This window comes from Peromyscus maniculatus, chromosome 8 (genome assembly GCF_049852395.1).
Source record: "Peromyscus maniculatus bairdii isolate BWxNUB_F1_BW_parent chromosome 8, HU_Pman_BW_mat_3.1, whole genome shotgun sequence".
Taxonomy (NCBI): Eukaryota; Metazoa; Chordata; class Mammalia; order Rodentia; family Cricetidae; genus Peromyscus; species Peromyscus maniculatus.
The window spans coordinates 90,866,647-90,880,663 of NC_134859.1; positions in this window are offsets into that span (position 1 = coordinate 90,866,647).

Sequence of the window (14,017 nt, forward strand, 5' to 3'; positions counted from 1 at the left end):
AAAATCTAGCTTGTAATGAACGTCAAATCTTCGTGTCAATTTCCAAGAAAGGAAGGAAGGAAGGAAAAGAAAGAAACCAGACATCGTTAGAACATTGGGTGACAGTGACCTTGGCTCTCGGGTGGATATCAGCATGATGGGGGCTGGAATTAGGAAGATTTATGTCGGTTCTGACATCAAGTAGTGGCAACAGAGGAAACTCCCGCTGTCGTGAGCCTCTTGGAGCTGCTTCACTGTGGAGAACCCAGCAGCGCTGTTGTCCCAGCAAATCTGGTGGGCCTGTTTGTCCAGGCTGCAAGGCCCGGTGTGGGCTTCAGAGACCTGGAATTCAGTCACGTGAACTAGAAACTCCAGATGTGAACTGGGGAAGCGACAAATAACAGACAAGCTGTTTGTGCAGATGAGACGTCAGGTACAGAGGACTGGAGCAGGAGCCCAGCCGGGTGCTGGTGCTAACTCTGCTGGGGGATGCGGGATGGGTGAGGGATTTCTGTGACTTGGTTGCTGGGCTGTGGGTGTGGGTGCTGGTGCTAACTCTGCTGGGGGATGACGGATGGGTGAGGGATTTCTGTGACTTGGTTGCTGGGCTGTGGGTGTAAATGTCTGCTCCAAGGCTGATTTTACACCGTCACTATGGTCACTCATTATGACATCATGGAGAAGACGTGTGCACAGCCAGCGTGGCACGCTGGTTCATCACTTGTAAAACCGTCCCAGCACTCTGGAGTCAGAGGCAGGAGGATCTCTGAGTTCTACATAGAGAGTTCCAGGACAGTGAAGGCTTGTCTTGAAAAGCAAAACTCAAAAGACAAGACAAAACAAACAAACAAACAAAAACCTGTGAACTGGCAGACAGTTCTCGGAGGAAAAGGGAGCTTGGTGGGATCCCTGTGAGTCCGAGAAGAGAGTGCTGTGGACTGGAGTAATAGAAAAATACCAGCAAGTCTCAGCCATACCCACCGACACCCCACTATAGTGTGGGTGGAGGATGAGGGATGAGTCCAGCTTGGGATGCTCCAAATGTCCCTCCTGCCCTAAAGCCCACAAGTGGACACATGCATAGAAAAGGCATGGTGGAGGGGGAGGGGACAGTTCTCCCCCAAGGGATGCAGCTTCCTGTTGCTGTCCTGATGGGAGACTGTGCTGGAAGGGGGCTGGAGGAAGCCTAAGGATTCCGTGCAGACCTCAGTGGCTAGAGAATGAGACACAGAAAGTGCTCTTGAGCCCTCAACATCCAGGACAGTGGCCCCCACCCCAAGGCCCCTTCCTTCTGAAGTTAGCGCCGTGGCGGGCCTTTGACTCCTGGGTGTCTTCCCGCAGCTCACAGACACCTCTCAGCGCTGCTTCTGTTTTGTGGCCCACATGGCTCCACACAGCACCAGGGACAGCTTCTCATCGCTGGCAATAGGAATCCCTGCAGCAGATTCCCTCCCTGTGTGTACATGGGCCTCCGTGGGTGTTGACCCTCAGCTGAAGTCTCAAGTCCCATGGGAAGCAGGGACAGTCATTGTCCCAATGGCACAGATGAGGGCAGAAAAGCTAGGGGGCAGAAATAGCCAGTGCAGGTAGCCTCAGCTACCGGAGTGGAGGCAGGCGTGGAGTCCAGCTCTGGGGTAAGCGTGAGCGCTTGCTGTGGATCAGGATGGTTGCGGATGACTTAGCGGTACCAGCATGGCCTGATTCTTGGCAGCCTTGGCATGAGCCATGTTTTGAGTATGGTGTAGCTCCTAGGAGCTCACCCTCAAGGGATGCACGTATGGTCTAGAGGTAGAGAAGGGTGATGAAGCGGATCACCTCATAATTGCAGCCTTGGGAAAGGACCTGAGGGGTGGCTGTTGGAGCGCACAGCGTTGTGCTGTGTGTGAATGGCTTGTTGCTCTGCTCCCACCTGGCTACCCTGCCTGGCAAACTCAAGGGCAAGGCTGAACTTTACTGCTCTCTCCCATGTCTTCAGAACCGGGCACAGGATCTAGCACAGTGCAGGTGCTTAGGATGTTGTTGCCAGCTCATAACCTTGGTCCATTGCTCTGCAGTCTTTTTAGGAAGCTACAGAGATGAAGTGTCACGCTAACATGATACGTGCTCACAGAAGCACTCTTTCCTATACTGACATGTGTTCCAATGAGCATGCAAAAAGCTTATGCACACATGTATACACACACACACACACACACACACACACACACACACACACACACACGAAGCACAAGTCCAGGCATTCAGTGATACAGACCCCCTTCTCCTTCATTACCCGATGGATGTCTAAATTCCTAGGCAGACCTGCAGCTGCTCTGGGATCCACACGTTCACACAAGTATGCAAGAGAGACATTCTTAGCCATCCACAAGCAGCTACCTGTCTCCATGAACCAGCCCAAGGCAGCCACTGCTCACGGATAGAGTATTCCCCTCCCATTGAACACACACACACACACACACACACACACACACACACACACACACACCCTGGAGGTGACAAGCATACAGCAAAAGCTTTACTGCTCTGCATCAAATCCAGCTAGGAGGAGGAGGGTCTCTCCAATTTGCCTTCCTCTTCATCCCACCTCTTCCCAAGCAGACTACCTGCCTGATAGAAAGCCTTGGGAACCACCCTTGCCAGGCTCCAGTTCTCTGCACCTCCAAATCCTAGGCAGGAGCTCACCCAGAAGACCCTCTGAGCCCCCACCAGATCCTAAGCAAGCAGAGATTTGACATCCCAGGTAGCCTGCTCCCTGCAGCACACCCCCCACCCAGCTGCTCTGGAAATGGACTCTGAGCCAAGAGAAAGTGGGCAGTCATGCCCAGAGGCCTGAAGGAAAATGCCAGAGCTTGACTCAGCTGCTAAGGCGGCTGGTCACAGGAGGTCCAGACAGGCCCAGGGTAGTCTATGGACCTGTCTCTCTCTTTGTCTTTCCCCACCCTCCCTGGCTGCTCTGTAGGACCTGACTGTGACCCGCTTTGTTCCGACCATTCCCACCAGTCCTGACCCCACAAATCTGAACCGCATTGGCCACATCCTTGTGACACCTCACTTGTATGTGACTCTGAAGCACCATGAGGTAGCTCATCTGTCATCCCCATTATATGGATGAAGACACTGAAGTCGTTGAAGGTCATAGAACTCACTGATGTTTCCAGAACATCTGCCTGAAATAAGACTAAAGCTAAGTGGGAACAAGGGTATGAGAGTCCCCACATAGGACACCCACACTTGGGCCTGAAAATGATGCTCCCACAAAAGAGAAAGGACAAAAAAAGAGACCAAAATGTTAATAATGAGTGTGTTGGAGGTTGGAGTGTGAGTAAAGACTTTTTAATTTTCTTTATGTTCTCCAAGTATTTCAGTGCAATTGTGGCTGACATTCATAAAAGAGAGAGGTGGGTTGGGGGTATGGCTCGGTTGGGAGAATGCTTGTCCAGCATGCACGAAGCCCTGCGTTTGATCCCCAGCACTGCATAAACCAAGCTTGATGGTGGCACACCCCTGGAATCCCAGCGCTTAGGAGGCAGAGGCAGGAGGATCAGAAGTTCCAGATCATCTTCAGCTACACAGAAGCCCAAAACCATTCTGGGCTACATGAACCCAAGATAAAAAGAGGAGCGAGGAAGAGAAGGGGGAGAGGATCAAAATGAATTTCTGACAGTAGAATTTTAAGCACTGGTAAAAAAAAGAAAGGGCAATGCTATGGTATTCATTAATCAGCCCTTCAAAGACTCTAGTCCTTCCTTGAGGTGCTCAATCCAGAGTCCTGCTCCCAGCGATTCCAATTTGAGACCTTATGCTCTTCCTTTTCTTCCGACTTGTTCCGTCCTGATCATTATACTGGTGTGTGTTTGCAAAGAGCCACACGACACGCCCTCTCTCAGCTGCCCGAGGCCCTTCTCCAGCCCTTGAACATGGCTATATCTTTACCCTCAACCAGGAAAGGCTGAATGCAGAGGCGGTGGTCCTTGAACACCCCTGACACTGGTTGCTTCCTTCTCCAAAGCAACAGGTTTCCTCTTGGAAGTCTTGACCAACTCCAGCTGTGGCTCATTCATAACTTTGACTCAAGAAACTTAATTGGTGCATTATACCAGTGACTACCCATACAAGGTGCCCTTGAGTTTAGGAGATGTTTGGAATCCTTACTGAGCTGAGAGCCTGTGCCCTGTTTTCCTTCCTTCCTTCCTTCCTTCCTTCCTTCCTTCCTTCCTTCCTCCCTCCCTCCCTCCCTCCCTTCTTCCCTCCCTCCTTCTCTCCATCTTCCTTCCCCCTTCTTATATAATGATAGGGAGCAAACCCAGGGCCTCACATACTAGACAAGCGTCCTACCACTAAGCTGCACCCTCAGCTTCCTCCTATTTCTTTCATACCCACAGCTCCTGTAGAGGAAGATTTGATCTTTGGCTCCAAGTTAAGAGATCATTAAGTATTAGAACATCAGTTCTCACCCCATGGGTAGTGAATCTTGGTGGTCACACACTAGATATTTACATTACAATTCGTAACAGCAGCAAAATTACAGTTATGAAGTAGCATGAAATAATTTTATGATGGGAGATCACCACAACATGAGGAACTTATTAAAGGGTCACAGTGTTAGGAAGGTTGAGAACCACTGGACTAGAATGGATTAATGAATGAGTGACCCTGAGCAGTCAAACTTGACTTATTGATGTTTAGAAATCCTGCCCTGCCCAGGCTAATGGTGCTCACCTTTAATCCTAGGACTCTGGAAGCAAAGGCAGGCAGATCTCTGAGTTTGAGGCCAGCCTGGGAGTTCCAGGCCAGCCAGGGCAACACAGTGAGACCCTGTCTCAAAAAAAGAAAAGAAAAAAGAGAGGAAGGGAGAGAGAGAGAGAAAGGGAGAGAGAGAGAGAGAGAGAGAGAGAGAGAGAGAGAGAGAGAGAGAGAGAGAGAAATCCTGCCATGGCCTTCATGACACGAGACAGAGAGAGAACCTTCTCTTCTGACATAGGTGAGCGCAGGCAAAATGTTCTTAGCTGACCAATTCTGTAATCACGGACACACATGAAGGTGTGACCTGGAGGGAAAATCCCAGTGTCAAAGAATCTGCTCCATGGTTGCCAGTGGGACTCATAAATGGCAGATCATATATATGTCTGGCCTCTGCCTTGCCACTAGACTCACTGGGGTGTGAATGTCCCACCCCATCCTTGGTGGCCACTTTTAGAAGAGTCAGAACACAATAGGATGCCTGGGCAGGCAGCATGGCGCACCAGACATCTGTCCTTCACCACTGTGGACTCCGCAGAGATGCAGGGTACCATTGTTGACTCTGCTCACAGGAAGGAAAGAAAATTGAAGGAAAGAAGAGGAGGAGAAAGGCAAGGGTACTAACCACCCCGGAAAAAGGAAGTAAAGAATGAGGCCAGAAAGTACCATAAGTAACACCCGAAACATGCAGCTCTACACATGGGCATCCTCAACATCACTTGATTCGATTAGCATCCTCTCCACAAAGGACAGGTGAGAGAAAGGGGTCCCATCTTGATGCTCAGAAAGTCCCAGGAGCAATGCATTTTCTTCCTGCTTGCCACCAAGGCCATTTCCTCTAGGTCGTTATAACTGCAGGTACAAGAAAATTTGCAGGAAGTCTTGTCACCATCCTGTTTGGTGGGTGGTTCAGTACATATTTCTACAGAGTCGGGACATCAAGGGTGTAGCTAGACTTCCTTCTTTTGAGTGGGGGGAACTAAAACTGGGAAACGGTAAACTTGGAGCACACATTCACACACACACACACACACACACACACACACACACACACACACACAGGTCAGGTGGGCCTATGCACATCCGCAATCCCAGCACTCGGAAGGCAGAGGCAGGCTGATCTCTGTGAGTTTGAGGCCAGCTTGCGCTACATAGTAAATTACAGGCCAGCCAAGGCTGCATATAGAGAACCTGTCTGAAAAAAATTATATTTGTGTAACTAAATAGCATATAATTTTATATGTTGTATCTATAAATTGTAATTTTGTGTGATTATGTATAATTTGTAACATTTAGTATGGTGAGACCATCATGTAAATAGCTGTTATACTTACTGTATTGTTTCAGAAATAATGACAAGCTGGGTGTAGTGATGCACTCCTTTAATCCCAGCCAGCACTGGGGAGATGGAGGCAGGCGGGTGGTTATCTTTGAGTTCAAGGCCAACCTGGCCTACATGGTGAGTTCCAGGCCAGCCAGGGTGACATAGTGAGACCTTGTCTCAAAAAAAAATTGAAGGAAGAAAAGAAAGAAAGATAAGTCCATACATTCAGCACAGACATTTAAAAAATGTCTTCCTAGTCAGCATCTCCTGCTGAGATGGCTAAGTCCATGAGTCTTTGAAGGAATTCAGTCCATCAGGAAGTTATGTAACAAATACTTAATGACATCTGGTATTTCTATATAAGATTATTAGTTATTACAATTAGTAGCTAATTATAATAACAAAATAGTAAAGTAACTAGTGAGCACCCACTATGTGCTAGATAGAGTATTAAATCATTTATTTATTTATTTGGTTTTTTTGAGACAGGATTTTTCTTTTTTTTTTAAGATTTATTTATTTATTATGTGTACAGAGGAGGGCGCCAGATCTGATTACGGATGGTTGTGAGCCACCATGTGGTTGCTGGGAATTGAACTCAGGACCTCTGGAAGAGCAGTCAGTGCTCTTAACCTCTGAGCCATCTCTCCAGCCCGAGACAGGATTTTTCTATGTAGCCTTGGCTATCCTGGAACTCACTCTGTAGACCAGGCTGACCTCAAACTCAGAGATCCACCTGCCTCTGCCTTCTGAGTGCTGGGATTAAAGGGGTGCACCACCACCAGCTGGCCATTATTAACTCATTGAATTCCTACATTTTACACACGAGAAACTGAGGCACAGGGCTGGCCTGTTTGTCAGCCTAGAACCACGAACCTAGAACCCATGAAGCTGGTGTCAGAGACCATGTGTTTACTTACCTACTACAGTAAAGAGAAGAAAGTACTAAACAAGATTCGAAACCAGGTAGGAGGACCATCACTGTCTCAGAGGAGGACTATTGACTCACTCTCAGGAGGCTATATAAGGCAATACTGAGATGCTGGATCTTGCAGGTGACTTTTCTGGTCCTTCTATCCTTGATTTACCCACTGAGACAGCACATCCTACTTTGCCACAGAAGTACTTGAAACAGAAGAGGGGCTTCTTTATTTGGGCTCCTGATAACCGGCCTATCAGTGTCTACTCTGACATAGTTGTAATTGCACATCCTTCCGATAGGGGTCACTAACTCCAACAGGATGGAGCCTGGGATTACATTGAGAGAAACCTGGACCATAGCAGCTCCATCAATGAGTCATTCTGGTATCTCAGTTTCCTCACTCATTAAATAGGTTAACATTCTCAGTCAGCCGCCCTCTAAGAATGATGAGAAATGGTGAGGACCAGTGCTATTGCTTTCCACTGTGACTGAGAACTTTCAGCTCCTACTCATGTGTATTCAAAACCCCATTCCTTCCACAATGTTTTGAGTATCACTCACTGATAGATGCCATGCACAACCCAGAAATCATGTCTACCTTTGCATAAAAGGATTTTGAATAACCATATAAATCAGATAGTACTCTGACCATGCCTGCAGGTTCTGGCTCTTCTTTGAGGGGGGTAGATGCAGCCACTCTTGCCCTGCTAAAGAAAATAACTATGAAGCAGCATCATAACTACCTCCTCTGTGGCTGGAAGACTCTCTCACTCACCCCTATTTGGCTCATGGGGAAACGGAGGCACAAAGACTCAAGGATCTAGATTCAGAATTTCCCAGCAAGCTAATTCCAGAACAGGGACTAGAAAGGGCCAGCTTGAGAAGAAAAGTGGCTAGAGTGGGCTGGGAGAGACGGAGTAGGTTTGGAAACACCTTTCTGTTCTAACAACCCTGCAAGTCAGATCTGAGATCAGCGACTGCCCAGGGCGGCCAGGGTGGGCAGCCTTTGCAGGAGCGCCCCCTGCTGGTCAGCGGGGCGAAGAGGGCCGTTCAGAAACTCCCTTAGAGGCACAGGTGGAGGAGTGAGTGGCCTTAAGGCCTTCATTTTGCACAGGACAAACACAAAGCTTTAGGGAAAGTGACCCATTTAAGGGAAAGCCGGTACATCTGGGATTTTTCCAGAATGCTGTCTCATTCTGTCTCACTGTAAAGCCCTCCCTCTCTACCTCACTCCCCCAACCTCGGAAACCCCACAGTCTTTTCTGCTAACAGACTCTTTTCCTGTAGTCCATTTGGTTTCCCCAAGAACCCCTTTATAACGCTATCTTTCACCAGGGGGTGAGAGGGAAAGGCAGGGAGGCCAACCTAACAAAGAAGACGCCGTTTAAGAAAGGGAGCAGGCCGGAGACTCCGAGCCCCTGCAGAACCAAGTGGTCCTTATACTTCCTGCACTCTGCCAGGCCCAGCGTAGGCCCGTGCAGACCCACCGCCGTCCTCCTTCAGGCCCTGAGCCTTTCTTCCTGAAGTCTTACTGTTTCCAGGTCCCCAGCTGAACGGGGCCGCTGCGGCGTTCAAGGTTTTGTTGTTTGTTTTGGTTTTTCGAGACAGGCTTTCTCTGTGTAGCCCCGGCTGGCCTGGAACTCACAGATCTTGGGAACTAGGGAAGCGCTTTCCTCCACTTAGAAGTGTGGAGTTTACTTTTTCGGGGGGTGGGGGGGTGGGGAGGTGAATATTGATGTGTGACTCCCCTCATCCTGTCCCCCACAAGGTAGCCAGCAGGACCTTTCTGGACAGGCCAATGCTAGCTTAGCTTTCATTCCTTGTTGGGTGACCTTGGACGATTAAAATCTCTCAGCGCATTGGGGGCTGGAGAGAGGGCTCAGCGGTCAAGAGCACTGACTGCTCTTCCAGAGGTCCTGAGTTCAATTCCCAGCAACCACATGGTGGCTCACAACCATCTGTAATGAGATCTGGCACCCTCTTCTGGCCTGCAGGCATACATGCAGGCAGAACACTGTAAACATAATAAATAAATCTTTAAAAAAAAAAAGAAAGAAAGAAAGAGAGAGAGAGAGAGAGATTGAGAGAGAGAGAGAGAGAGAGAGAGAGAGAGAGAGAGAGAGAGAGAGAGAAGGAAGGAAGGAAGGAAGGAAAGAAAGAAAGAAAGAAAGAAAGAAAGAAAGAAAGAAAGAAAGAAAAAAAGAAAGAAAATCTCTCAGTGCATCGGTTTTCCTGACTTTAAAACAGCTGCTGTTTGTGCTGACTGTAAGGGGTACAGGGGTGCAGTGTGCCTGGCGCATAGTAGGGTCAAGAGCAGATCTGGTCAGTCAGGTTTCAAGGAGCTGTGGGATGATCTGTCTGGGCTGCTCCCTCTCCTCCATGGCATCCTCTTTGTTGGATGTGAGTCTTCCTACCTTAATGGTACTAATCTCCCTGACACCCACTGAAGGCGGCATTCTTGGGGAGGTCACGGTGTCACAGCAGGGACCACAAGAAAGGAAGGTGCTACTACAGGGTGCAGTTGGGACATTGTCAGCTAATGTTCCTGTAAATGACACGACGTCCAGGTTTCAGAGTCTAGATTCTCCAATTTTTTTTTTTTTTTTTTTTTGGTTTTTTGAGACAGGGTTTCTCTGTGTAGCTTTGCGCCTGTCCTGGATCTCGCTCTGTAGACCAGGCTGACTCAAACTCACAGAGATCCTCCTGGCTCTGCCTCCCGAGTGCTGGTATTAAAGGCGTGCGCCGCCACTGCCCAACTGGCTTCTCCAATTTGAACTGGCTTCCTCAGCCCGTATTCTTTCTAAGCAGCCGCCCTGCCTCTCTGAATGGTGCATGGCTCACCATAATCATTCTGGCGTACTCTCCCTGCTGCAAGCATTCAGTGTCGGGACTCAGTGCACCCCAACACATACGGCTGAGAGAAGAGGGGGCCTCACATGCATGTTGTCTGGACCTGTCAAATGCTTTGGTCAGCTGAAGACTGGCTTTGGAAGGATCATGTGTTCGCGTCTACTCCCAGGGGATTGCGGCCATGGGGACAGAGTCAGTGCTGTGAAGCATGGCCACAAACATATTTATCCAATAAAATAAACGACTGATAAGCATTGCTATGAGTAATATTTGAAATCCATGAAAATTTATTTGAAATTCTTGGGAAAAGGAAATCACCTTTGCAAGCTGTTATGTGTGGTAAATAATTCCATTTTCACAGGCCTCTCGGTCAAATTGTGCCAGACTCAGGGTTGAGGATGTAGCTGAGTCAGTAGAGTGCTTGCCTAGCATACCCAAAGCCCTGAGTTCAATCCCTAGCACTTCGTAAACCAGGTATGATGGCATATGCCTGTGATCCCAGTATTGTGGAGATACCAGCAGAAGAATCCTAAACTCAAGGTCAGCCTCAGCTGTGCTGTAAGTCTGGGGCCTGGACTAGAGAGCCTGTCAATAAATTAATAAAAAAATGATGGCTGGGGAGATGGATCAGTCCGGGAAGCACTCGCTGTACCAGCAGGAGGACCTGCATCGGATCCCAGCACCCACAGAAAAGTTGGGTCCAGCAGCAAGCAGCATGCCCATAGAATCCCAGATGTGCTGGGGGTGTGGAGCCAAGAGGATCCTTGGGGTTCTCTGGCTATGAATTGGTGAGTGTCAAGTTCTGAGAGAGCTTATCTCAGAAAATAAGGTGGAAAACAGCCAAGGAAGAAACCCAATGTTAACCTCTAGCTTTTACACACATTTGCACATTCACATGAACACCACACACACACACACACACACACACACACACACACACACACACCACAGAAGGGGTGTTGGGAGAGCAGCTGCTTCCTTTCCCCTGTGATCTCTGAAACAGGATGAGTTTTCTGGGGTTTGTTTGTTTGTTTGAAATAGGATCTCACCATGTGACCTTGGGTTTATGGCAATTCTCCTGCCTCAGACTCCTGGGTGTAGGAGTACAGGTATACATATGCACCACTTCTGCTTGTTTTTGTTACCTTGTTTTTAAAAAGATTTATTTTCAATTAAGTGTATGTGACGGTATGTGTAATGTGCATGTGAGTGCATGCTCCCGTGGAGGCCAGTAGAGGGCGTCAGATCCCCTCGAGCTGTAGTTGTAAGCCCTTGGCTGTAGGTACTGGTAACTGAATGAACTCTCAAGAATGGTATATGCTCTTAATCACTAAGCCCTCTCTCCAGCCCTACTTTTGTTATTTTTTTTTAAAGGTAGTCCTTTGTGGTCTCTCCACCCTCTGGCTCTTTCTTGCCTCCTCTCCTTTGTCTTTCCATCACCACCAAGCTAGCCTGAATTGTTACCAGATCACCTTGGAGGAGAAGAGCCAAGGGCAGGGACTGTGATACCTGTGTCCCTATTGTTTCTGTAACGCATTTGGTGTGATTTCATTTGGTTAGTATGTTTTGTTTTTAAAGACTTATTTCTATTTTATATAGATGAGTGTTTGCCTCATGTATGTATATATGTCATGTGCATGCCTGGTGCCCACCGAAACCAGAAAAGGCCATTAGATCATTGGAGCTGGAGTTACAAATAGTTGTGAGCTGCCATGTGGGTCTGGATCATCTGCAAGAGCAGTCAGTGCTCTAAATTGCTGCGCTGTCTCTCTGGCCGCCTCTCCTTTTTTAAAAGTTTTTTTTTTCTTTTTTTTTTAGAGTTTTTAAATTTTTTTAAATTTTATTTTATGTGTATGAGTGGTCTTTTTTGTTGTTGTTTTGATTTTTTTGTTTGTTTTTGTTTTTCGAGACAAGGTTTCTCTGTATCACAGAGATCTGCCTGCCTTTGCCTCCCGAGTGCTGGGTGTAAAGGTGTGCACCAACACTTCCTGGCGTGTATGAGTGTTTTGCCTACATGTAGGTAGGTGAACCACCTCTGTGGTGCCTGCAGAGGCCAGAAGAGGGTTCAAATCCCTTGGAACTAAACGTGGGTCCCCTGAAAGAGCAACAAGTGCTCTTAAGCACTGAGCCTTTTTTTTTTTTTTTTTTTTTTTTTTTTTTTTTTTTTTTTTAAAGACAGAGTTATAGCTCAGGCTGGCCTCAAACTTACAGTGTAACCAAAGATAGCCTTGAGTTTCTGATCCTCCTGCCTCCACACCCAGAGTGCTTTGATTACAGTCATACGGCACTGTGCCTGGATTTGCGGAGCTAGGGATTGAACGCAAGGCTTCATATGTGCTAAGCCAGAATTCTACCAAGTAAACTGCACCTGGCCTCCTCTGATGATTTCTGAAACAGTCAGAGGGATCAGAAAATGAGAGCACTTCCTCTAAGGGGAGTCAGAGCTATGGCTTGGGGTTGCCGAATACAGGCTTCTTCTCTTGGATGGAGGCAGATATGTAATACACATGGACAAGGCTGGCGGGCCACTGCCCTCTGGATAGCCCGTCAGAGTGATTCGGAAGCAGGTTTCCCCTCTAGGCACATCATTTCCAATTGGCCGATGATGGCCACTGTAAAAATGCCCACAGTGTCCACAGGTCCTCCTCTGCAGAGCAACCTTCAGAGGTGCTAAGTGTGCCGAGCTCTTGTGTCCACTCTAAAGGCATACACTAGCTCTGTCCTCTGCAAGGTGAATGGAAAAGCAAGTCTTTAGCACCGTTAGCTGTTCCCATGCACATGTCCTGAAGATGTCAATACCTTCTTGGGAAGCCAACTTAACCCTTTGGAATGGCCCCACACCCCCCACTTTGACATAAAAGGAGGTCTGGATTCACATCTCAGCTCCTGAAGTTACTAGGACAATGACTTCCGCCAGCCCTCCAGCCTCCCTGGGCCATATGTCCCTTGTTTGTGAAGCATGGGTGGCACCAACCAGCTCTTATTTGGGGCTCTATTGTGAACTGTGAGGAAACAAGAAGAATACAGTGAGACCAGGGCCTGGTACTCACTGGGCTCCTCACATGGGTCTCCTGCCTCCAAGATATTTCTCCCATGATGGCTCAAAGCTCCATCTGAGGGATGTCGGCACTGGGCTCCAGGACAGCATGTGTCTGGGCACTCGGGCATGACAGCAGGATTAATTCTATATCAGAAGGGAGAGGTGGGAAACAAGCGATGTGACACACTGGCCAAGGGTCCTTTCTGCTAAGGCCTTCTGAAAGTGGACAGGTTCTTTCGTTTATGTTGGCACAAATGGGTGTATAGATAGGGAGACAGTTCTTTTACAAACTCAAATCCTCGTGTGTAGGTTTCTTCATCCACACATCTCACTTTTTTGTTTATTTGTTTGTTTGTTTTTTGAGACAGGGTTTCTCTCTGTAGCTTTGGAGCCTGTCCTGGAACTCACTCTGTAGCCCAGGCTGACCTTGAACTCACAGAAATCCACCTGCCTCTGCCGCCTGAGTGCTGGGATTAAAGACGTGCGCCGCCGCCGCCACCACCACCCCACTCACACATCCTGCTTTTAAATCATTCCAGTGGTGTAGGAGCAGCACCCCCGAGGTGTCGGGGCAGAGGTCATCAGGACAGCACCTTGTGGTCTAGACAAGCTCACCTCCAGCCTGGCTCGCCAGGGAGGCCAGCCACTCTCCCCAAAGACTTGTGTATGAACTGCACCAGCACATTGAATATGTCGGGTGACAGGCACGGTGCTGTTCATCTCATCACCCTGCCTATTCCTCCAGGTTCCTTAGCAGTTGACATTTTTAATCACTGATGTCTGGGCAGCGACAATACTGAACTTCGCTCCCCTACCCCCACCCCTTACCAGGGCAATAAAACACAAAGGCATACAAAGCATGTGCCAGATGTGTGTTTGCCCTTTGCCCTCAAAACCTATCACATACAAAAATACAAAGACCAACTGGTCCTGCTTCTGGGACATGCAAAGCAAAGCGGGTCCTGAGACTCTTATTTCTTGAATGAAATACAAAAACCAGCACCAATGCCAAGGATACAATAGGGACCCTGCCCTTTCCTGGACTCCCAGATGGAATTCCAGTGTCCTTCCCTATGCACCCACCTGAGCCTCTCCCTGGGGAAGGAAAGCGGAGCTCCAGATCTACGGTGAGTCTCAGGATTCCTGGGAATTACAATTATAA